At 36.1% G+C, this 23,390-nt stretch overlaps 1 non-coding gene across 1 annotated transcript; it reads right to left on the bottom strand.

Moving 5' to 3' along the window:
- Positions 1-22,454: 22,454 nt before the first annotated feature.
- LOC141603020 (small nucleolar RNA R71) lies at positions 22,455-22,561 on the bottom strand. The gene has a single exon (XR_012524919.1). It is a non-coding gene; the product is annotated as a small nucleolar RNA R71 (small nucleolar RNA).
- Between the last annotated feature and the right edge of the window lie 829 nt (positions 22,562-23,390).

The following is a 23,390-nucleotide window of genomic DNA, read 5'->3' as shown; positions in this document are numbered from 1 at the left end:
TTCGACTTGTTCATGTCGAGGTTCTGGAGTCATAACTTGATACATAAGTTTTCTTTCGAGTTTTTGTTTTTCTAAATCCGATCTTAACCTAAAGTTTGTTTTTTTGTATTTCCGACACGAGACAATCATAATCATGTATAATCGGTTAAAACACTTCAACTCGAGTCTAATATCATTAATCGATCTTAAATCTACCAACGAACGATAACATTGTTGCGGTTCTGACTTCACAGACAGAGCCCAGCTCTAGAACAGACGCAGGAAGTGTTGCGCCTCTTCCAAGAGACGCAGCAGATGTTGCGCCTGTTCTGGGCTGGTTTATGTCCCTGAACTCTTTCTCGCTTTGACGTAGTTCCTAATTAAATTTTAAATTAACTATTTAATCGTATTATCACCTCTAATCCGACGTATTCTCATATTTTAAATTCCAATTTTATTTTTCTTTTATTTTTTTCTTTGAAATCCCGTCTTCGAGCGTGCTTTTGACGTAGATCAGATAAAGCCTTGTAACCTCTTGTAATTTAATTATTTATTGTATTTCATTTATCGTAGTAATTATTATGTATGATTTTAATTGTATGGCATTCACATGTAATTAATCTAACTTCTTACTTCGACCCAAATTGAGTGCTAAATTGCTTGTTAACCGACATAGTCTAATTTCACATGCTAGGATTAATCTATGTTTGTTGCATTGTGATGAAGAGTGTCGTTGGGGCTCTCAATCAAACACATTTATATTCTCAACAAACAATTAGTTAGTGGTTAAGTCGAGGTCGATCCACGGGACAGTGTGATTTGGGTTCTAAGTCTATATATCTCAATTTATGCTAGTGTCACAATTGATTTGGGTTTGTAGTTGTGTTCTAAACTAATGCAAGCAACAAAGTAAAACAATCAAGTAAAGATGTAGACAAATAATAAAAGATACTAGGATGTCATGGGATCATAGGGGATTCATGGGAGTTGATCATACAAACATGTTCTCAATTTGGTGCAAGCACTTATTGTTATGGTGAGATCGAGTTGGTGTATAAGCTTACAATCCCTAAGAAGGTTTGGGTCCCGAAGCCGAATCGATTAGATTGTACAACATCTACAAGTCGACTTAGTCCTTCCTATTCAACTATATGCGTGGTCTAATGAGGCTCGAGTTGGTGTATAAGCTTACAAGCCCCATTGAAAAGATAGGTGATGGGTAAAAAATGCAAGGATTCATAGGCTCGCATTTCATCAAACATAACATGTGCATAGGTTGAAATCACAACAAGCAAGCAATTTAATTATGAAAACATATTAGATTAAGCATAGATTAATCCCCATGTTTGTTTCCCCTAATTCCCCACTAATCCTAGTTAAGAAACTACTCATTCATTATCATGGGAGGCATGTCATTAATGTTGTCAATCATCACAACAAGTATAAACATGATAAGAGAATGAGGAAATAAACAATAAAGAGTAAAGAGTAAGGAAATTATACCAAACTTGAGATGAATAAATGGAAAGGAAAGAATAGTAGAAGAGAACTCGATTGATTGATGAAGAGTTGTCAATTCTCCAATAATAATCCAATGATCTTCAACTACCCAATAATAATAAACTTTAACAATAATTAAGGAAAGATTAATGTGGAATGGTTGAGATTCATCTATTCTAATCTACTCCTAATCTAATCTAAGGGGATTTTCTATTATCGGAACCTCTTCCCTTGATTATTACGAATGGAGTATATATAATAGTACATCATTAGGTTAAGCAAGGGTGGATTAGTAAATAACAATGCTAAGTTTTAAATAGGGAATTGCATGTCTCGAGGGAGATGCGCATATCACGTAGCTATTCTCACCACAATCCGCTCGGATCGTCTTGAAGCACATCAAGTCTGCTTGGAAATCCGCTCGGAAAAAGAGGGGAGACGCTCGGATCAAGAGTCAATGATCCCTCGTCTCGTTGTCGGGCCCCTCGGATCTGGTCTTTGCAACCCGCTCGTTTTGTGTGCAGGACGCTCGAATTTCAGCACAGTCTTCTATCCTCTTGCTTCAAGGCTTATGATCTATTTATTCTCTTTATGTTTACATCGTCGGTCATCGTTCTTGCCTCCTTTTTGTACTAGTCCATCTAGGATCGTCAATAAGCTTCCGAATATGCATGGGAGACGGGAATTCCGCCTCATTATCTCCTTTCCTATAAGACATATAAAATGCACTAGGAAAGCAAAATAGGAAGGAATTGACGGATAAAATGGCCATGAAATGTTATAATAGTATGCAAAATAGACTCAATTAGGGGACTAAATGTGCGCAAGTAAGAGTCACATCAAACATCCCCAAACCGAACCTTTACTCGTCCCAAGTAAAGAGGTGACTAGAACTAGAGCTTTATTTAAACTATCCTAGTAATATAACCGATGTGAGACAATTAGCGGGTCTTACTCCGCCTCTTCAACTCACAACAAGACATCTATGAGGTAAGATCCCTTCTTGCCAGGCAAGGTGGGGCTTGCCAAAATGGCGATACATCCAGTCATTAAGCACACAAAATAAGTAATGGATGCATCTACAAAAGAATAGCCACTTTCCTCATCTAAGTGGCGGAAACCATCTACAAGGGAAGCAATTTAAGGGTACACACTCCATCGTAGATATTGTTTCTCCAAGCTACTAAGTCTAAAAGGATACCAACAAATCACCTCCAAGTTGTGTCAAACTAGGGTACTTTTATCCTCAATCGCTAAATGCTTTTGTCAAGAGTATTCTCCCTATGGTGTTAAAAACACTATAGGATCGCGGAATTCCCCCTCTTGCCTAGACAAGAAGAAGGGTCGTCCCCGCTCCACCATGTAACAAAGAAAGGATTCATCAATGGATAAAAGGGATTGATATGCGTTGAGTTTCACAATGGTAGTTTGCTTTTGTTTTGTTTCCCCTCAATTTCTTGTGGTTTTTGACTTTTGAGAACATTTCTTTTGCCACTTTTGATGTTTTGGCAATTTGATACTTTGGTAAATTTTTTCAATCTTTGCATTTTTGAACATTTTTCAAAGTAAACCCATTTTGTAGCAAGGGTACTTTTATTAAAGCTTAGGAGTCTATTTTTGCTCCTCTTTTCATTGATGCAATTTGCAAACTTTTTGATTTTGATTTTGGTACTTGAACTCAATTTGGAGTTTTTTCTGCCCATTCCCTTTTTGTTGACAAAATATGATGATAGAAGTGAAAGAACGGTTGCATGGCTTCAAATGTCACCTTAGAATAAACGGTAGCCAAGAAGTTATCACACCACAAGGTACTCTTGACCAGGCCTTAGTCCATGGGTCAAACGATACTAGTATGACACATCCTAGGGTGTCTTGAGGGTATTCTAGTAAACAAAGTCTCAAGGAGAAAAATTATCTACAAGGGCCTTATATACACTTGTCAAGATTCCTAAATAGGCATTTTCACAAAATTTTATAACCATACGACTACATGCCATGATGCAACTAACATATATTCAACTATAATGCATATGCTTCTATCAACTATTATGCCATATAATCTAGATGCAACTCCTAACAACACATGGATACACAAACCGCAACAACAAAATACACCACATCCTCCTTGACATGTAAGCCCATCCTCCTCATATGAATAATGATAATAAATGGAAGGGAAATAGAGATTAGAGCGATCATACCAAGCGGTCTTCACATTCCCTTTGCCAATGCCTCAAATGTAGTGTTGTATCTATGTGAGAAGAGAACAAAAACACAAGTATATACAATCCCACACTACTAAATTAAAGAACATGTTTTTGGTTTTTGAAATTTTCAATTTTTTATGGATTTTGTTTTAATGAAATTAAAGAACATATTTTTGGGATTTTTCGAAATTTTTCAATTTTTATGTATTTTAGAATATAAATTCCCATCTCCCACTTTATTTTGGACATTGTCCTCAATGTACATGTAGGAGTAGGGATGAAAAAGAAAGTACATGTTTTTTTTGGTTTTTTGAATTTATGGATATAAATGCAATGCTATGATATGAATGAATGCATGCTTTAACTAAATGCAATTCTATATGACATATATAACAAATGAGTGCAATCTAAACTATACGATATGATGCATGTTCTCACCTATGATAAAACCTTCCCAAACCGATTTAAGCACTATTTCTAGTGTAGAAATGAATAGGTTTGGTCATTTTTGAATGCAACTAACTATAACAAATATATCACAATGCAAACTAATCTATTTATGTTACAATGCAATTATACTATATGAACTAACTAATGCAATTTGGAATACAAATGCAACTAAATACAAGATAATTGAAAATGCAATACAACTATACATGAGAGAAAGGAAAAGAAAGAGTATCATACAATTGGAGGTGGTGTGGTAAACACCTCTTGCCCTTTCACTCGTCATCATCATCATCATCATCATTGCGGTATTTACGCCTGCTAAAACCTCCTTGGTCATACCCTCCTCCTTGGCCAAAGAATCCTCCACCTTGGTCGCCAAAGTTCCTGTCTGGGTTCCCTTGATTAGGGAATAAAAGGTGCGGTTGAGCCCAAGATGGGTGAGGGCCTCTAGGGTCGATGTACCCTTGTTGAGCCATGTTATAGTAGGAGGGGTATTGAGCCAAGTAGTTGAAGACCCTCCCATCGTAAACTCCAAGAGCGACACGTTGCATGAGCTTCATTAAATCATTCATGTTTGGAGCTCTTGGATCTTGGGGAGAAAAAGGCACATGTTGTGCGGGGTAGGGCGGAATAGGTACATAGGATGGTGGTTAATTACCCCGTTGAGGTTGACGAGGTGCTTCTTCTCTTTGTGGGGGGTTAGGGTAAATCTCAATGGGGAGGAGGTAGCTCGGTGTAGGTGAGTACCGACTCAACCGTGGCTCGGTAGGTGGTACGTTCCACCCCATGAGGACAACTGAAGAGCATCCCTTTGTGAACCACTCCACACTTCTGACTTGATTGTAGGTGCACCACCGGTGGTGGTTGAAGATAGCATCCTCATCAATCAAAGTGCTCCCTTCGAGCTTTTCATAAGCCCCATGAAGTTTAAACCCGGGGCAAAGGTCATTGGCCAATATTGTGATTAGGCTTTCCATCACAAAGGACTTAATGTTAGAATTCCCTTGAGCATAATCAAAGAGCCTTGTAAGCATCTCAAGGGGCGTGTTGAAATTGTAAGCCCTCGTCCCTTGAACATTCAAGTAGGACTCTAAGAAGGTCAAGTTAAGAAGGGTGCACCTATCTTGTTCTAGCCTCCCATTGACGGTTCCGGCTATAAAGCGCTCGGTGATCCGAATCACCGGATGTTGGATGGCGAAGGTGTAGCATTGTTTGAAGGAATGGAGTTCTCTCCTGGAGATGGCTCGCCAAATGTGGTTAACATTGAAGTCGGAGGGCTTATCGGTGTTTTCTCTCGGCACTTCAAGATCAAAAATGTTTGCAAATTGGTCCAAGGTTAACCTATGGTCTTGATTACAAAGTCGGAACTCCAAACAAACATTTCTCCGTGTATTAGTAACATTGCGGAGACTAGCAAATGCTCAAATCTTTGGCGGTGTTCATCGCTAGTGAAGATTACCTCGGGGGAGTATTTGAGTTGTTCAACACCTTGTATCACCACATTGTGATGGCCCCTTGCCTCCCTTGGGGTGGATGAAGAAGTACCCTTGCACTTTTTAGGTGCGGCCTCGGCGGATTTCTTGCCCTTGCCTCTTAGGTTCATCATTTTTGGTTGAAAAATTAGGGTTTTGGGTTGGTTTTTGTGATGGGGATTTTTCAGAGATGATGATGTTAGATTTTTAGAAGATAAGATAAGGAAAATGAGGGATGGTGAGGGTGTTTATAAATGAAATGGTGTAAGGTTCATATACCTCTTATTAGACTCTTATAATAGTGAACAAATTAACATTTTAATTATTAGTTCTTTAGATCTAGTGCATGCATAACTAAATGAGAGATTAATAAGAAAAACAATGATTCTTACATTGTTATTTTCGGATTTTGGGCACAAGTAAGGTCTCCTACCTTCACTTGTTCTTGAGCTATGATGAGTATTAGGATGATCCTCCAAGACTCTATATTAGGAGCCCTCCTTTTAATTGCACCCAAGATTAGCCCTTATCACTACTAAATAATATTTGCTAGATATTTATTTAGTAATCCACCTTAAAATTGATTACTAATACTCATATATATTATATTAATAATATTAGTAATATCATTGAACAATTTAGATTATCATTTCTCAAGTTTTTGAGAAAGATGAACTATGTAAGACAGGTGTATGCATGTGAATGAATGAATATGCATAAGTTAAATGAATAGAGAACAAAAATTCTCTAATGTAGAGGGGTGTACCGATTTTGGGGAGATGGAGGACCAATATATGGTCCTTCCCTTTTCCCTTTTGTTCTTATCTAAACCTTTGGCATGTAAGGCTAGGTAAGTAGTGTCATAATGATGTTATTTTAGCTTATTAAAATAAATCATCCACCATCCTCTAAACCCTCTTCATTTCGATCCATATACATAAAATGGACTACCATTTTATTTTGTCAATTAGTCACTTGTCACACAATATGTCACATGTAGTATGTTACATGTTATTAATTAATTTAATGCATATTTATCAAATAAATATCATTTTATAAATTAATTAAATTACATACAATAAATTGACTAGAGATTCTTGATCACATAAATAAAATGGATCATATAATTATAATTCACAACATATTGTAATTATAATTAATCATTCATTCTTATCTCAATTGTTTCATAAACAATAATCAATTTTAGTAATAAAATCTTTTGATTACTAAAATAAATCTTATTTTAATCAAATTACAATAAGATATAAATATTCTCTCTCACAGATGAATTGTTCAATTTTAAGGAATTGATTAACTTGTATCGTCATACAATTAATCAACTTTACTGATAAGGGCATCATCCTTTAGGTGTGACCTCAAGGGATCAACTGATCACCACCGTCAACATGACAGTAATGTCAAACTCTAGCAAGCCAATCGTTACCGATTAATGTTGAACAGTGGACTATTTAATTTATCATCCCTTTCGTATTCTTATTATGAGATTTAATAATGATTTTAAATCATGTGATCGCACTATTGTTGAGGACACATACTCCAACAATCTCCCACTTGTCCGAGACAAGTGTGCGTCACCAATTCTCTTGTCCTATTACAATCTCCCACTCAATGCAAGGTGTCTCGCAGGTCGTTCTTGCATTTGATCATATCTTGAGTGGTTTCCTCGATCTGGAGAGTAACTGTCTGACCGGAATTATCTACTATAGATACATTCCGAGCGTGGCCACGCATTTTCAGTTCACTACTCCTCGAGTGGCCTTGATATTTCAAACAACCCTGACAAGGGGGTCGACAATTACTATCTTACTATTCTCTTCGTTTAGCCACAATTCGTCATAACCCAAAATATACTCATTTGACCTTAGTTACGATAGTCGTAGAGCATAAATCAAAGCCAATCAGAAATTTTTGCCAACTTGGGCGAATAGTCTTTAGTCAAAAGAATTGACTCATAAGAATACTATAGCAGCTCTTGCCACGACCAAACTTTATGAATTACCAAAACTCTATAAGCGGTCACTGCCCGACAGAGTGTCCCATACAGTCCGTCTATGTGATCGACTAGTCATCTCATATGACTCTATGGCACTTGAACTTGCCATCAATCGCATCACACTCTAGTCACTTAGAGACGTCACCTCCTTTAAGTAACTAGGGGCGAATACTATGTCAATCCAGTTCACTTTAATGGGGTTCAATTTGTCTCAACAACCCATTTGGATTTAACAAAGTAATGGATGAGTTTAAAGAAACTCAAACGATAAATGGGATTATCATATATGAATAGTCAATACACTATTACTACTTCATATCTTATAATCTATAGTGTATCTTTTACACTAAATGAAATGCAATAAAAGCTTGGCAAGTGGATATACCATATATCCATATATTCCAACTTCATTAATTGCTATTTCCTTCTATTCAATATTATTTCTAATAACATGAATTTATCTAAGCATATGTCCAGTCTTCTTACTAGACTTGAGCTCTTTAGCTTGAAAGATGTTCCCACTGTTATCATATAACTTGTGATAAAGTCATTTGCAGAGGGATTCACTCTTATTCCCTATGTTGACCATTTTATCACAATTTACTTAGATTCCTTTTGTAGAATATGCAATGTACGAAACTAAAACACTTCTCTAGTCTCTTACTCCTAAGCCAATAAAAACAGCCTAGGATTTCGACAAATCCTTTTCAGTTTGGAAACCAAAGTTTGTGTAACCCTTCAACACATAACTTAGTATATCATCCAAACATAAGAACGAATCCTCAATTCTTGTCAAGAATCATAAAGGATGTTCTTTAAGGCTTTCACAAGACCATCTTATGAATTAACTTGTTATTGACTTATTATGCTCCAAGCATATGATTCATCACGGTGTGTGAATTTAATGGCATACATGATCGTTCTAATGGCGGAAACATTAGCAATCGATTTTATGTGATCAACAACTTATTTAAGTTCAGTGAATGACTATGACTTTATCATAGTAATTCCACTTTCATCACCATGAACAACCTACTCAACCTTGTTGATGTTAAACAGATATGAAAGAACTTATCATCACAAGGCTCTCAACTCTATGCCAATATTCTCTCAAATTCAACACATAGATTCGGAAATCTCAAATACATTACACCTTTTCCTAGTCTCCCAATCATTCTTTCATAGAAGAGCGCATTGGTACATTATTCAAAATAAGTAATATGTTATCAACATATAAGACATGGAAAAATAATTCTTTCTCCCACTTAACTTCATGTATAAGCATGATTCTTCAATTATGTGAATGAAACCATTCTCAATTATCACATGAACGAAAAGTATAATCCTTTAATGCTTGCTTAAGACCATTCTAGGATCACTTAAGAAAGCTTTGCATAATATGTTAGGATTCTTAGATCTTTATCCAAGATTTTGTGTTCCATACACATTTCTTTTCTAAATTCCCATTTTAGAAAAGCGAATCTTTAATATCATTTTCCATTCTTCATCAAAATGGAATGTGACAATTCCTAACAAGATTTATCTTGATTAACATCTTCATGTCAATCTATGCTCTTAGGTACTCTAAAGCTCTATTCACTTTAAGGAGACCATCGCCTTAAAGTAAATCTATTCTTGAGTAACAATCTTGGATTGTAATGCTATGGCTCGTATGTAACAAGGTCGATTTGGGACAAGGTCATAATACCATTACTTTCGAAAAGCAACATTTTAACAATAAGACATGTGTGCTATACTCCCACTAAGCAATACTCCCACTATATCTTAATAGATTATAGTTCCATTACTTTCAAAAAGTAACACTTTAACTATAAGACATGTTTGTGACGATCTAATCTACTCCCACTCTATCTCTTAGAAATACATCTATCTTCTTAAGAGATAGCTTTGTGAGTTACAAACATATATGGTGAAGCAATTGGAAGTTTGTCTAGACTGACGTGTTAGCACATAAAAAGACCAACTCTATCATGGTAGTTTGATTCATGTCATATGCGAGCCTGATCCATGTCATTTGTTAAATAGACTCTCTATTTTAGGTATCTCCTGGGTTGACCATTCATTTTTAATAACGTGTCCGTTTTGGACTGCAAATTCCCAAAATTGAGTTCGATAACTCAAACTGACTCATATTAGTTTGATCTTATGGGTAGTTACACAAGGTCATAATCCATATTTAATAAATCAAATTCATTACTGAGATCTTTGCCACTACGATCAGATCGTAATGCTTTAGTACTTTGTTCAATTGGTTCTCTACGTCATTTATAAATTCTTTAAATTTCTCAAATGCTTCACTTTACATTTGATTAAGTAAACTTACCCATATCTACTTGAATCATCATCAAAAAGTGACGAAGTAGTCATAATTTCCCCTTGCGGTGATGCTCATAGGAACACATACATCGGCATGTATCAGTCCTAACAAATCACTTGTTTGTGTCCCTTTACTACTAAAGGGGATATGAATAAAGTTTGCGAAGGAGACAAGATTCGCATATACCATATGATTGAAAGTCAAATGGCTCAATAATTCCAGTCGACACTAGCTTTTAATGCGTTTCTTATTTATGAGACCTAATCAACAATGCCAAATGTATAAATCATCTGGATCACTTGTTTGAGTCTTTTGGATCGTATTATGTAGATATCTTTGCTTGAGTTGGAAGTGTCTAAAACATGAATACCATTTAAGAAAAGTGACTTGGCTCCCAGCCATGTCAATTTTCAAACAAAATACAACGATTGTTTTTGATGGCGAAAAAAAAATCCTTCCATGTCTAACATAGAAATGGAAATAATGTTTTAGACAAAATGGGTACATAATCACCATTATGTAGATACAATTTAAAATCACTTAGCTAAGGCAATCACAAGGGTTCCCTCTGAAATGGCGGCTACTCTAGTTCCATTCGCGAATTTGAGATCCATGTTAACCTTGCTAAGTGCTTCCACACTCCTTAACCCTAACCGGAGTGATAAGTCCAGCTTTGATAACTCCCAAATACTTAGGACAATTTCGCTTCCAATGGCCCATAACATTATAATAGTGACATTCTTCGTAAGATTGGGCACCCTTCTTGGTCTTGGTTATGGTAGTCTCACTATCCATTTCCAATTCATTATCAGGTTTGGGTTTCTCACCCATCTTTGCCTTTCGTTTAATAATACCATTGCTCCTTTTAGTTGCAAGGACATTCTTGCTAGAACTCCCACTGAATTTAATATTTCTCCTTGTTTCAGCAAACAAGGATGCCTTGAGATTAGTGAGATTTTCTTCACAAGATTTTCTTACCAAAGAGGTGGGCATTAATATTGGAGTGGGAGGTGTGGAAGTGGTAAAGTAGCAAAGATTTCCATCCTGACCAATGCCAAAGCGTAATTCTCTAATCGTATCATTGTGATACTCGGAGCACTTTTCATCGAATGATTGGAGCCACGAATTAATGATGATTGATGTAAGAGTATTAGATGAATCCATTGCGGATAAATAACTACAAAAATGGAAATGAAGGAAATAATTAACATCTATCGTTTTTAAAAATACTTGTAAACATTTTAAACAAGTTTTAACATTTATATAGTGACCTCTACCCAACTATTATAAATGATTCCGAGATCCAAATTCATATTAACTTGGACACGGTGAGCCGATTCATCCTTTATCAATATAATTCGGTGGATTAACTCTTTAATCGATTCTACTTCTAGAACTCTCGGTCGATAAAATTACTTTAATATTTATCTTTATCCCGGAACACATGCGACTATGGTCACGAATACTTCCGTTGAGCTCAATCCAAATTTCGATGTAATAACATTTTATTACCCACTTACCCAACGTAACAAGTTTAGCACCCTGGTGAGCCCAGCCTACTTCTTTATGAAATTGGGACTCATGGTTTCTACTATTTGGTAAGGGTAATTCTCAATTATTATTTAGTGAGAGGTCTTGTCAATTTATTATCTATCACGTTTTAAGTGAACTAAAGCGATGAACTACGATAATTATAATTGACACGGTCGATGACTGATATGATATGCATGTGTTGTTATGGCGATTCGGAAATGCATGCAACATATTAAAATAAATGCAAAGCAATAATAATAAATTCCTAGTATGACCTTCCTAAAATAGAAAATCAAATAATCTATTACATATTCGGAAACCAACTCCGGAGTTGCAAATAATAATAAAAATACAAGGCTATTCCTATTATACACTTGTAAAATTGAAAAACTAGTAAAAATAAAAGTGATACGAGATCACACTAAATTATAACCGAATAAATATTCCCTTTCATTACGGGTAATATCGATTAAAACTAAGGCCATACTAAGATAAAATTACATAATTCAAAATTATATAAATAAAGGACATTCAACAATTGAAATATGCAGCATTATAATATGTATCTATTATGCCAAATTATGTGCTAAATTGCCCTATTTAACTTATATCGTTTATTATGTACCAAAAAAAAAAACTTATATCGTTTATATAACCCGGTTTTATGGAAATGCGTGATAATAACTTATTAAAATCACTAATCAATACTTAAATCAAATTTAAGCTCAAGTTAATTATCCTAAAATTCTTAGGACTCAAAAATTAGTCATCACTCACTTTTTGACAATAATTCAACTTGATTTAATTATATGCTCATATTTGACCTTAAAATCATAACATTTATGAGAGAAATCCAAATTAAATTACAATAATTTCAAAATTTGAATTTTAAATTTTTTAACATTCTGGAATATTTCCATGACACTCATAATGTCAAAAAACATGGTTAAAATTTTCGAATTTATTTTAAGAAAAATATAGTTGCGATTTATCGGTTTTATAAAATAAAACATCTAAAGTATAAAAAACTTAATCCAATCAATTTAAAAATTTTATATCTGATAAGTGGGATATTTATGCAACCTTGAATAATTTTCTCATGCCATGAAATTCGTTTTAGCTATTTATGCTAAAATAGTCACTATTTATGCCATTTTTACTCTAAAAATTCATAAATCATGCTAAATGAATCAAGTTCATTTCAATTTTTTTTACACAGTGAGTAAAACATGCATGTGACAACATATTAAAATTTCATGGCCTGATTCGAAGTTTAACTATATTTAACCATTTTACCTCCTTTTAATTCATTTTTATCTCATAAAATTCATAAATCATGCAATATTAATCAAATTAATACGAAATATTACATACAATAAGTAAAATATGCATGTGAGGTTATATAAAAATTTCAAGGTCAGAAACTAAGTTTAATCATTTTTAGTCATTTAACCTCCATTTATACCATTTTTATCACTTAAAAATCATAAATCATGAAATATTAATCACATTAATACGAAATTTTACATACAATATATAAAATATTTATGTGAGGTCGTACTAAAAAATCACGGCCAGTAGTGAAGTTTAACCATTTTTAGTAAATAAAAGTTCATTTTACTCATAAAAATGTAATTATTTCACTAAAAATCATTAAAATGAGCAATGAAATAACATAAATCATAAAAATGACCTAAAAACATTTTAGGACCAGAATATATAACATGCATCATGATTTCTTGAATCACAAATTTTTAGTTTTAATTAAGTTACCAATAACTCGAAAAAACTATAAATCGATTATGCATGCAACATCCTATGCTCTGATACCAATTGTAAGGTTCATATACCTCTTATTAGACTCTTCTAATAGTGAACAAACTAACATTTTAATTATTAGTTCTTTAGATCTAGTGCATGCATAACTAAATGAGAGATTAATTAGAAAAACAATGATTCTTACATTGTTATTTTCGGATTTTGGGCACAAGTAAGGTCTTCTACCTTCACTTGTTCTTGAGCTATGATGAGTATTAGGATGATCCTCCAAGACTCTATATTAGGAGCCCTCCTTTTGATTGCACCCAAGATTAGCCCTTATCACTACTAAATAATATTTGCTAGATATTTATTTAATAATCTACCTTAAAATTGATTACTAATACTCATATGTTACATTAATAATATTAGTAATATCATTGAACAATTTAGATTACCATTTCTCAAGTTTTTGAGAAAGATGAACTATGTAAGAGAGGTGTATGCATGTGAATGAATGAATATGCATAAGTTAAATGAATAGAGAACAAAAATTCTCTAATGTAGAGGGGTGTACTATTTTGGGGAGATGGAGGACCAATATATGCTCCTTCCCTTTTTCCTTTTGTTCTTATCTAAACCTTAGGCATGTAAGACTAGGTAAGTAGTGTCATAATGATGTTATTTTAGCTTATTAAAATAAATCATCCACCATCCTCTAAACCCTTTTCATTTCTGTCCATATACATAAAATGGACTACCATTTTATTTTGTCAATTTGTCATTTGTCATACAATATGTCACATGTGGTATGTTACATGTCATTAATTAATTTAATGCATATTTATCAAATAATATCATTTTATAAATTAATTAAATTACATACAACAAATTGACTAGTGATTCTTGATCACATAAATAAAATGGATCATATAATTATAATTCACAACATATTGTAATTATAATTAATCATTTATTCTTATCTCAATTGTTTCATAAACAATAATCAATTTTAGTAATAAAATCTTTTGATTACTAAAATAAATCTTATTTTAATCAAATTACAATAAGATAGAAATATTCTCTCCCACAGATGAATTGTTCAATTTTAAGGAATTGATTAACTTGTATCGTCATACAATTAATCAACTTTACTGATAAGGGCATCATCCTTTAGGTGTGACCTTAAGGGATCAACTGATCACCACCGTCAACATGACAGTAACGTCAAACTCTAGCAAGCCAATCGTTACCGATTAATGTTGATCAGTTGACTATTTAATTTATCATCCCTTTCTTATTCTTTTTATGAGATTTAATAATGATTTTAAATCATGTGATCGCACTATTGTTGAGGACACATACTCCAACAAACGGGTGGGAGACGAGCGGTCTAGGGTCGGGCCTGGGCGAATATTTCGAGGATTTAGCAAAAAGTTGTGCCAATCCGAGCGTCCCGTGCACGAGACGAGCGTCTTGAAGCTGCAATTCGAGCGTCTTGCTGGGAGGACGCGCGGATTTAAAGTCAGTGAGCCTGGATGTTTTAAATCCAATTGGGGACGAGCGGATTATGGGAGAGACGAGCGTCTCTGCTGGGACGAGTGGATTGTTGAGAATCCAAGCGGATTCTCATCCAGCATAGAAATGTTCCCAAGGCGCTTCCCAAGACGAGCGTTCCAAGGCCAATTCGAGCGGATTCTTTTGAGACGAGCGTTTCCTCCACAATCCGAGCGGATTATTACACATTGCTGATTTTGCTTGAAGCAAGGCTCAGGACGAGCGTCTTACTTTCAGGACGGTCGTCTCGTGCCGTTCTTCGTCAATCCCTTGTTTCTTTTCACTTGAACTCTTTCCCTTGCACCCTTTTGTGATTCCTTCTTATCTTTTTCTGAAACTATGCTCAATAAATGGGTAAGCAACCCTCTCTCACTACTCTTCATGTAAGAAAATGCAAGAAAAATAAAGGTATATACAATATTACACAATGTAAAGATTATGGAAAGGAATATATTACAAATGGTGGTTTGAGATAGGACTTCACCAAACTAGTTTGAAATGTTGAAATTCTTTGTCCATAGAGCTCAAGGCTCTTATAAGAAGATCAAAGGCTTGCGAACAAGCTTCGAATAAGCATAAGCATGGTTTGCTCCAATTCAAAATAAAGCTTGGCCAAGGAAACTTGTCGTTCATTCTCTCTTCAAACCGACGTGCCCATGATTCTTGTCAACACGAGGAATGAAGTATGGCTCATTTTCATCCGGAGACTTCCACTTACCAACTTTTCTTCTAGTTTCGGTGATGACGATAGCTCTTTGATTATTGAATCCTCCCAAGGTAGAAGGATAATTCTCATAACTTTGATGACCGGACACTTTAAGAGTTGAAATTGTGTATGCCAAACCTCCACAAGTAAGTTCATTAGAAAGTTTGTTCTTGAGCTTTTCCACCAAGTACCCTTTATATGACGATTTGACTTTTTGGAGAATATCCACCATATCATCTCCAACAATCATAGGTTCCATGGTGGGTGTGAAATGGTCTTCATAGGAAATAGGGAAGAGACATTCATTTTCTTCATGATAGGATACTTCAAATTTCTCAAGGATGAGCTCCTCAAGTAAGGTGATTCCACAAGTCCATTCTTCTCCCCTATTCCAAAGGTCCTTGCAAGACGCATATTCGTCGTAAGCTTCTTTCACAATATCGTCATCATGGCTATCTTCATAAGAATCATAAATGGGGGCTTCATCTTTCTTCAATAATTCATCCTCCACCATCTCAATATTCACATCAAAAGTCGTACTCTCATACTCACAAAGGCTAAGAGTATTTGGTTTACTCAACCTCATGTCTTCTTCATCAAATACCACACTTTCATACTCACAAGAGTTCAAGAAAATTGGCTCTTCCCACTTGTCAGCGAAGGTAACTCCTTCAAACTCGCATTCATGACCTAAGGAATGGTGAGAGGTGGTTATTTGGGCTTCCCTCATTTAGGCAACTTGAATTGCCAACTCCTCACCATGGGTAACAATGCCTTGAAGAACATTATCCCTATTTTGGCTTTCTTCTAGCATTTGTTTGAAGAAGTTTTGTTGGTCTCCCATCATTTGGAGGATCATATTTTGAATGGGCTCATCTTCTTGTTGTGGGTGGGTGTGAAAGTGGTTGTATTGTGGAAATTGAAATTCATTGTGAAGTGGGTATTGGGTGGGTGGATTTTGGTGGAAAAAATTGGGGTAGTAGTAAGGATTTTCATTGTATGAGTTGTAAGGTAGGTTTGTGTTGACTTGCTCCTCAAACTCCCCATACCCAAAGTCATACTCAAAAGATCCACCCCATACTCCATGTAACAAGTCTTGGGTCATCATCATAGCCAAGATAAAGATACAACTACAATCATGAAAACTACAATAAAACGGTAAAAACGACCTTGAGGAACAAGTTCCTCAAGGTTAAAGCACAATTAAAATAGACAAACAAGCAAGAACTTAATCACATAACACCGTCGCTGGCAACGGCGCCATTTTGATGAAGAGTGTCGTTAAGGCTCTCAATCAAACACATTTATATTCTCAACAAACAGTGGTTAAGTCGAGGTCGATCCATGGGACGGTGTGATTTGGGTTCTAAGTCTATCTATCTCAATTTATGCTAGTGTCACAATTGATTTGGGTTTGTAGTTGTGTTCTAAACTAATGCAAGCAACAAAGTAAAACAAGCAAGTAAAGATGTAGACAAATAATAAAGGATACTAGGATGTCATGGGATCATAGGGGATTCATGGGAGTTGATCATACAAACATGTTCTCAATTTGGTGCAAGCAGTTATTGTTGTGGTGAGATCGAGTTGGTGTATAAGCTTACAATCCCTAAGAAGGTTTGGGTCCCGGAGCCGAATCGATTAGATTGTACAACACCTACAAGTCGACTTAGTCCTTCCTATTCAACTATATGCATGGTCTAATGAGGCTCGAGTTGGTGTATAAGCTTACAAGCCCCATTGAAAACATAGGTGATGGGTAAAAAATGCAAGGATTCATAGGCTCGCATTTCATTAAACATAACATGTGCATAGGTTGAAATCACAACAAGCAAGCAATTTAATTATGAAAACATATTAGATTAAGCATATATTAATCCCCATGTTTGTTTTCCCTAATTCTCCACTAATTCTAGTTAAGAAACTACTCATTAATTATCATGGGAAACATGTCATTAATGTTGTCAATCATCACAATAAGTATAAACATGATATAAAAGAGAATGAGGAAATAAACAGTAAAGAGTAAAGAGTAAGGAAATTATACCAAACTTGAGATGAATAAATGGAAAGGAAAGAATAATAGAAGAGAACTCGATTGATTGATGAAGAGTTGTCAATTCTCCAATAATAACCCAATAATCTTCAATTACCCAATAATAATAAACTTGAACATTAATTAAGGAAATATTAATGTGGAATGGTTGAGATTCATCTATTCTAATTTACTCCTAATCTAAACTAAGGGGATTTTCTATTATCGGAACCTCTTCCCTTGATCATTATAAATGGAGTGTATATAGTAGTACATCATTATGTTAAGCAAGGGTGGATTAGTAAATAACAATGCTAAGTTTTAAATAGGGAATTGCAAGTCTCGAGGGAGATGCGCATATCACGTAGCTACTCTCACCACGATCCACTCGGATCGTCTTGAAGCACGTCAAGTCTGCCTGGGAATCTGCTCGGACAAAGAGGGGAGACGCTCGGATCAAGAGTCAATGACACGCTCGTCTCATTGTCGAGCTGCTCGGATCTGGTCTTTGCAACCCGCTCGTTTTGTGTGCAGGACGCTCGGATTTCAGCACAGTCTTCTATCCTCTTGCTTCAAGGCTTATGATCTATGTATACTCTTTATTTTTACTTCGTCGGTCATCATTCTTGCCTCCTCTTCATACTAGTCCATCTAGGATCGTCAATAAGCTTCCGAATATGCGCGGGAGACGGGAATTTCACCTCATTATCTGCTTTCCTATAAGACATATAAAATGCACTAGGAAAACAAAATAGGAAGGAATTGATGGATAAAATGGCCATGAAATGTTATAATAGTATGCAAAATAGGCTCAATTAGGGGACTAAATGTGCGCAAATAAGAGTCACATCACATTGCATGCATTACATCGACAACATATAAAATATGAACACTTTCCCTAATCATTAGTAGAGGCCGCTATCGAGGCGGGCGAGATTAGATGTTCGAATTAAAGAACTTCCTAATACGTACCTTCAGCCCTTACTCCAGTTATCTCTGGACATCCGTGTCCATTGGCATCTTCGAGAGTCATTCTAGACATATAATGCTAAGGGTAACGATTTCTTAGTGTTCATGTCACTACTTTGTGTCTTGACATGGCATGGGGTATTCGAACGGTTTCCAATTTTTCCAAAATAAATTGGTGGAGACTCCACAAACGCAGGCTTATTCAACCTTTCACCAGTTTCAATGCCTCACAAATCAGTAACGGCCGATGACGTGCTTTGGCAAACCAAGGTTCCGTGGGAGAAGTGCCGCCGCCTCGAAACCAACGCGCGGGTGGTCCATGTCCACATCTTCCAGTTTCGTTTTAATTTAACCTCAAGTTTCTCCCTTTTGTATTTTCGAGACGAGTTCGTTGTATAATCATAATCATGTAAAACGATGTAATTTCTCGTTTTAATTCGTTTTTTGACCTGCCCAGATACATATAATCGGTTAAAACACTTCAATTCGAGTTTAATATCGACAATCCACCTTAAATCTACCAACGAACGATAACAGTGTTGCGGTTCTGACTTCACAGCCAGAGCCCAGCCCTAGAATAGACGCATGAAGTGCTGCGCCTCTTCTAGAGGACGCAGCAGATGATACGCCTGTTCTGGGATGGTTTCTATCTCTGAACTCTTTCTCGCTTTGACGTAGCTCATAATTACGGTTCAAATTAACTATTATTCCTACTATCACCTCTAATCTGATGTATTCTTGTATTTTAATTTTAATTTTTCCTTTTATTTTCTTCTTCGAAATCCCGTCTTCGAGCGTGCTTTTGACGTAGATCAAATAAAAATTGTAGCTTTTGTAATTTTATTTATCGTAATTCTTATTATGTATGATTTAATTGTATGTCATTCACATGTATTGAATCTAACCTCCAACTTCGACCAAATTATTTGCTAAAACACGTGTTAACCGACATAGTCTAATTTCACATGCTAGGATTAATCCATGTTTGTTGCATTGCATGCATTATATCGACGACATATCAAATATGAACAATTTCCCAAATCATTAGTAGAGGCCGCTATCGACGCGGGCCGGATTAGGTGTTCGAATTAAAGAGCTTCCTAATACGTACCCTCACCCCTTACTCAAAATCTCTGTGAACATCCGTATTCATTGGCATCTCGAGAGTCATTCTAGACATAGAATGCTAAGGGTAACGAGTTCTTAGTGTTCATCTCATTACTTTGTGTCTTGACATGGCACGAGGTATTCGAATGGTTTCCAATTTTTCCACAATAAATTGGTGGCGACTCCACAAATGCAGGCTTATTCAACCTTTCACCGGTTTCAATTCCCCACAAATCGGTAACGGCCCATGACGTACTTTGGCAAACCAAGGTTCTGTGGGAGAAGTGTTGCCGCCTCGAAACCGACGCACGGGTGGCCCATGTCCATAGTTTGGCGACTCCGCTGGGGATGATACTGATGTGACCATAATTAGCGCATATTTAGTCCCCGAATTAGCCTTGTTCCCATGCTTTTTAGTGCGTATTTGGGTCATTTATTGTCTTTTGTTCTTTGTTTTGCATATTCTTTTGAGGTTTTGTGTCCTTGGTAGGAAAGGAGTGCAAACCTTGCATTTTCATGGCAAAATGAGACTAAATTGATTGAATTCAATGACCAAGCATCAAGGAGAGACAAGATTAGAAGGCCTTTGTACATATTATAGTAGATGAGCAATGTTGAGGGAAGATCCTTTCATCCCCAAGGAAATCCCCAAGGATTTTACGAAGAAAAGGGAAGAAAAGAAGAAGGAACAAGACTGAGGAGCAATCCGTGCGGATTGTCCTGAATCCGGCCGTCCCCAGCACCACAATCCGTGCGTCTTCCTTCAAAGACGCCCGAGCAGCAGCTCCAGAAGACGTGCGTCTTCTCCCAAAGACGCCCGGGCAGAGGCTCACGAATCCGCCCGTCCCGTGCCTAAAACGCACGGATTCCAGTCCAGCACAAATCCGTTTCTTCAAGCTTCAAAAAAAGAAGTCCTTCCTTCGAAAAATACCGGCGTCTCCCTGCTCAAATCTCAAAAGTGTAATTACTAGTTTAGCCCTTAGTTAACCCTAATGCATCCATCTAATTTCCACTATAAATACCCCATTAGTCTAATTAGAAGAGCATGTTCTTCTTATCAATTATTAGAGTAGTTAATATCAATCAAATCTCTCTTTAGTTTTGTAATCAACAATTAATTAAGTTTTAATACAAGTTTTATTTCCTTAATCTCTCTTTTGTTCATCCTTTATTTCGGGTAATTGAAGATTATTTGGGTTATTATTGGGAGATTAACAACCTCTCAATCAAGCATCAAGTACTTCTTTTATTCTTTGCTTTATTATTGGAATCATTAGTAGGTATAATTTCCTTAATCCCTTTTTAATTTTTGTTAATTACTTTCATTTATTCATCATGTTTCATTTTGTTGGTATGATTGGCAACCTTGCTAGCATGATCAACATGATAATGAGTGAGTAGTGACCTAGCTAGGGTTAATGGGTAATTAGGGGAAACCAACATAGGGGATGATTCATGCTTAAATTAATATGCTTTCATGGTTTATTTGCTTGCTTGTTTTGATCTCAACTCATGCACATGTTATGTTTGATGAAATGCAAGCCTATGAATCCTTGCATTTTTTACCCATCACCTATCTTTTCAATGAGACTTGTAAGACATAAACCAACTCGAGTCTCATTAGACCATGCATGTTGTTGAGTAGGGAAGATTAAGTCGACTTGTAGGTGTTGTACAATCTAATCGATTCGGCTCCGGGACCCAAACTTTCCTAGGATTGTAAGACATAACCCAACTCAATCCATCACAACAATAATTGCTTGCTTATAATTTGAGAACATGTTTGTATGATCAATTCCCATGATTCCCCTATGACCCCATGATACCCTAGTGCTTTTTATCAATTGTTTACAACCCTTTCAATTCATCTTGCTTATTTACTTTCATTGTTATTTAGTTTAGTGACCTTCTACATCAACCCAAATTGTGACACCCCTAAGACACCACTAGTTTCAATAGAAATCTCATCTCAATTTCCGTCCCTTGGGATCCGACCTTTACTTGCCTCTTTACTAATTGTAGAGTTGTTTGTGAAGTGATAAATTGTGTTTTGGTCTAGGTGCTTCCAACGACAATTGTTCCGAAAAATAGAATATAGCTCCGACCCGACCAAAAAATGGCGCCGTTGCCGGGGACGGTGTTATCTTGATTTAGATTTTCTTATATTGTTATTAGTTGTGTCTTTCTTTGCCTTGGGGAAGTAAAACTCCTCAAGGTTTGTTCTAATTATTTTCGAGTTGTTTGATATTTTGCATGTCTAGAAGGTCACAAGGTGATTTGTTGCCTTTTGATCGTGAAATTGAAAGAACTTTGACAACCAATAGAAGACTTGCTAGGAGGAATTTGAGAGGTATTAGTGAGGTTGTAGATATTCAACCAACTATTGAGTTCATCAACCCTTTTACAAGAGAAGGTTAGGAGAACCCAACACAAAATACCACACAAAATCAACCCACAATGCCTAAGTTTTCATCACATTCCGTACCCACCGAGGAGAACCTACCCAATGGTACTCCCACACCACAACATTTGACCGGAAATTTTATTGCAAAATCCGCCTTTATCCAATTAGTCGAAAGGAGCCAATTTGAGGGGATGCCTAGTTAAGACCCTCATTCTCATATGGAAACCTTTTGTGACTATTGTGATGCGATTTCTCAAACCAGTGTAACTCAAGACCAAATTCGATGGGTCTTATTTCCTTTTTCTCTAATTGGCACCGCGAAATAATGGTTGAAGGGCCTTGATAAGGCCACTCTCGGAATTGATTCTTGTAAGAAGTTGGCTCTAGCTTTCTACAAAAAATTCTACCCACCGGAAAAGACTAACATGCTAAGAGCTCAAATTACGGGTTTTAAGCAAAGGGATGAAGAATCTTTGTATGAAGTTTGGGAGCGGTTCAAGGGAATTTGTCGCTCATGTCCTCACCATGGACTTAGCGAGTGGTTCTTGGTACAACAATTTTGGAACGGTCTATATGAAGATTCAAGGAACATTCTCAACATGGGATCAAATGGAATGTTCACCGAAGTTGATGACAATCAAACTTGGAACAAAATTGAGGAAATGGCGGTCCATAACTCACAATATAGTAGACCTCTCAAGGCTACTAGAGGAGGAAAGCATGAAGTGGACTCCGTTACTCAATTGGGTGCTCAACTTAGTGCTCACATTGACACAATCAATTTGAAGTTTGAAAAAGCTATGGCTAGACTTGAAGAAGCCTCCAAATCACCAAAGCATCATGTTAATGCCATGACGGCATCTTTATCAATCCCAAGTGGGATATGTGAGAATTGTGGAACTTTGGGACATGACCAAAGTGAATGTAGGGGAACAAATGAACAAGTGAATGCTTTCCAAGCATACAAGAGTGGTACCCCTTATTCCAACTATTACAATAAAAACACCAAATTCCATCCAAATCTCTCATACAAAAGCCAAAATGTTCAAAACCCTCAAACAACATACACCTCACCTCCCATGAGAAACAAAAATCAAAGACCCTTTTACAACCAAAACCAAGGTTACCAAAATCAAAATCCATACAATCAACAAAATGACCAAGGTTTTGATGTTCAAAAAGCGGTCCTCCAAATGCAAAAGAATCAACAAGAATTTTTCACTCAAATGCAAAAAGATAGTCAAGCAAAGGAAACCACCATCAACAACATTCTAGCTCACACCAAGATGTTGGAAACCCAATTGACTCAACTAGCATCTTCAAGCTCACAAAGGCAAAAGGGGAAATTACCACCTCAATAT

Source organism: Silene latifolia, chromosome 9 (assembly GCF_048544455.1).
Source record: "Silene latifolia isolate original U9 population chromosome 9, ASM4854445v1, whole genome shotgun sequence".
Classification (NCBI taxonomy): Eukaryota; Viridiplantae; Streptophyta; class Magnoliopsida; order Caryophyllales; family Caryophyllaceae; genus Silene; species Silene latifolia.
This window is presented reverse-complemented; position numbering and strand designations above follow the sequence as displayed.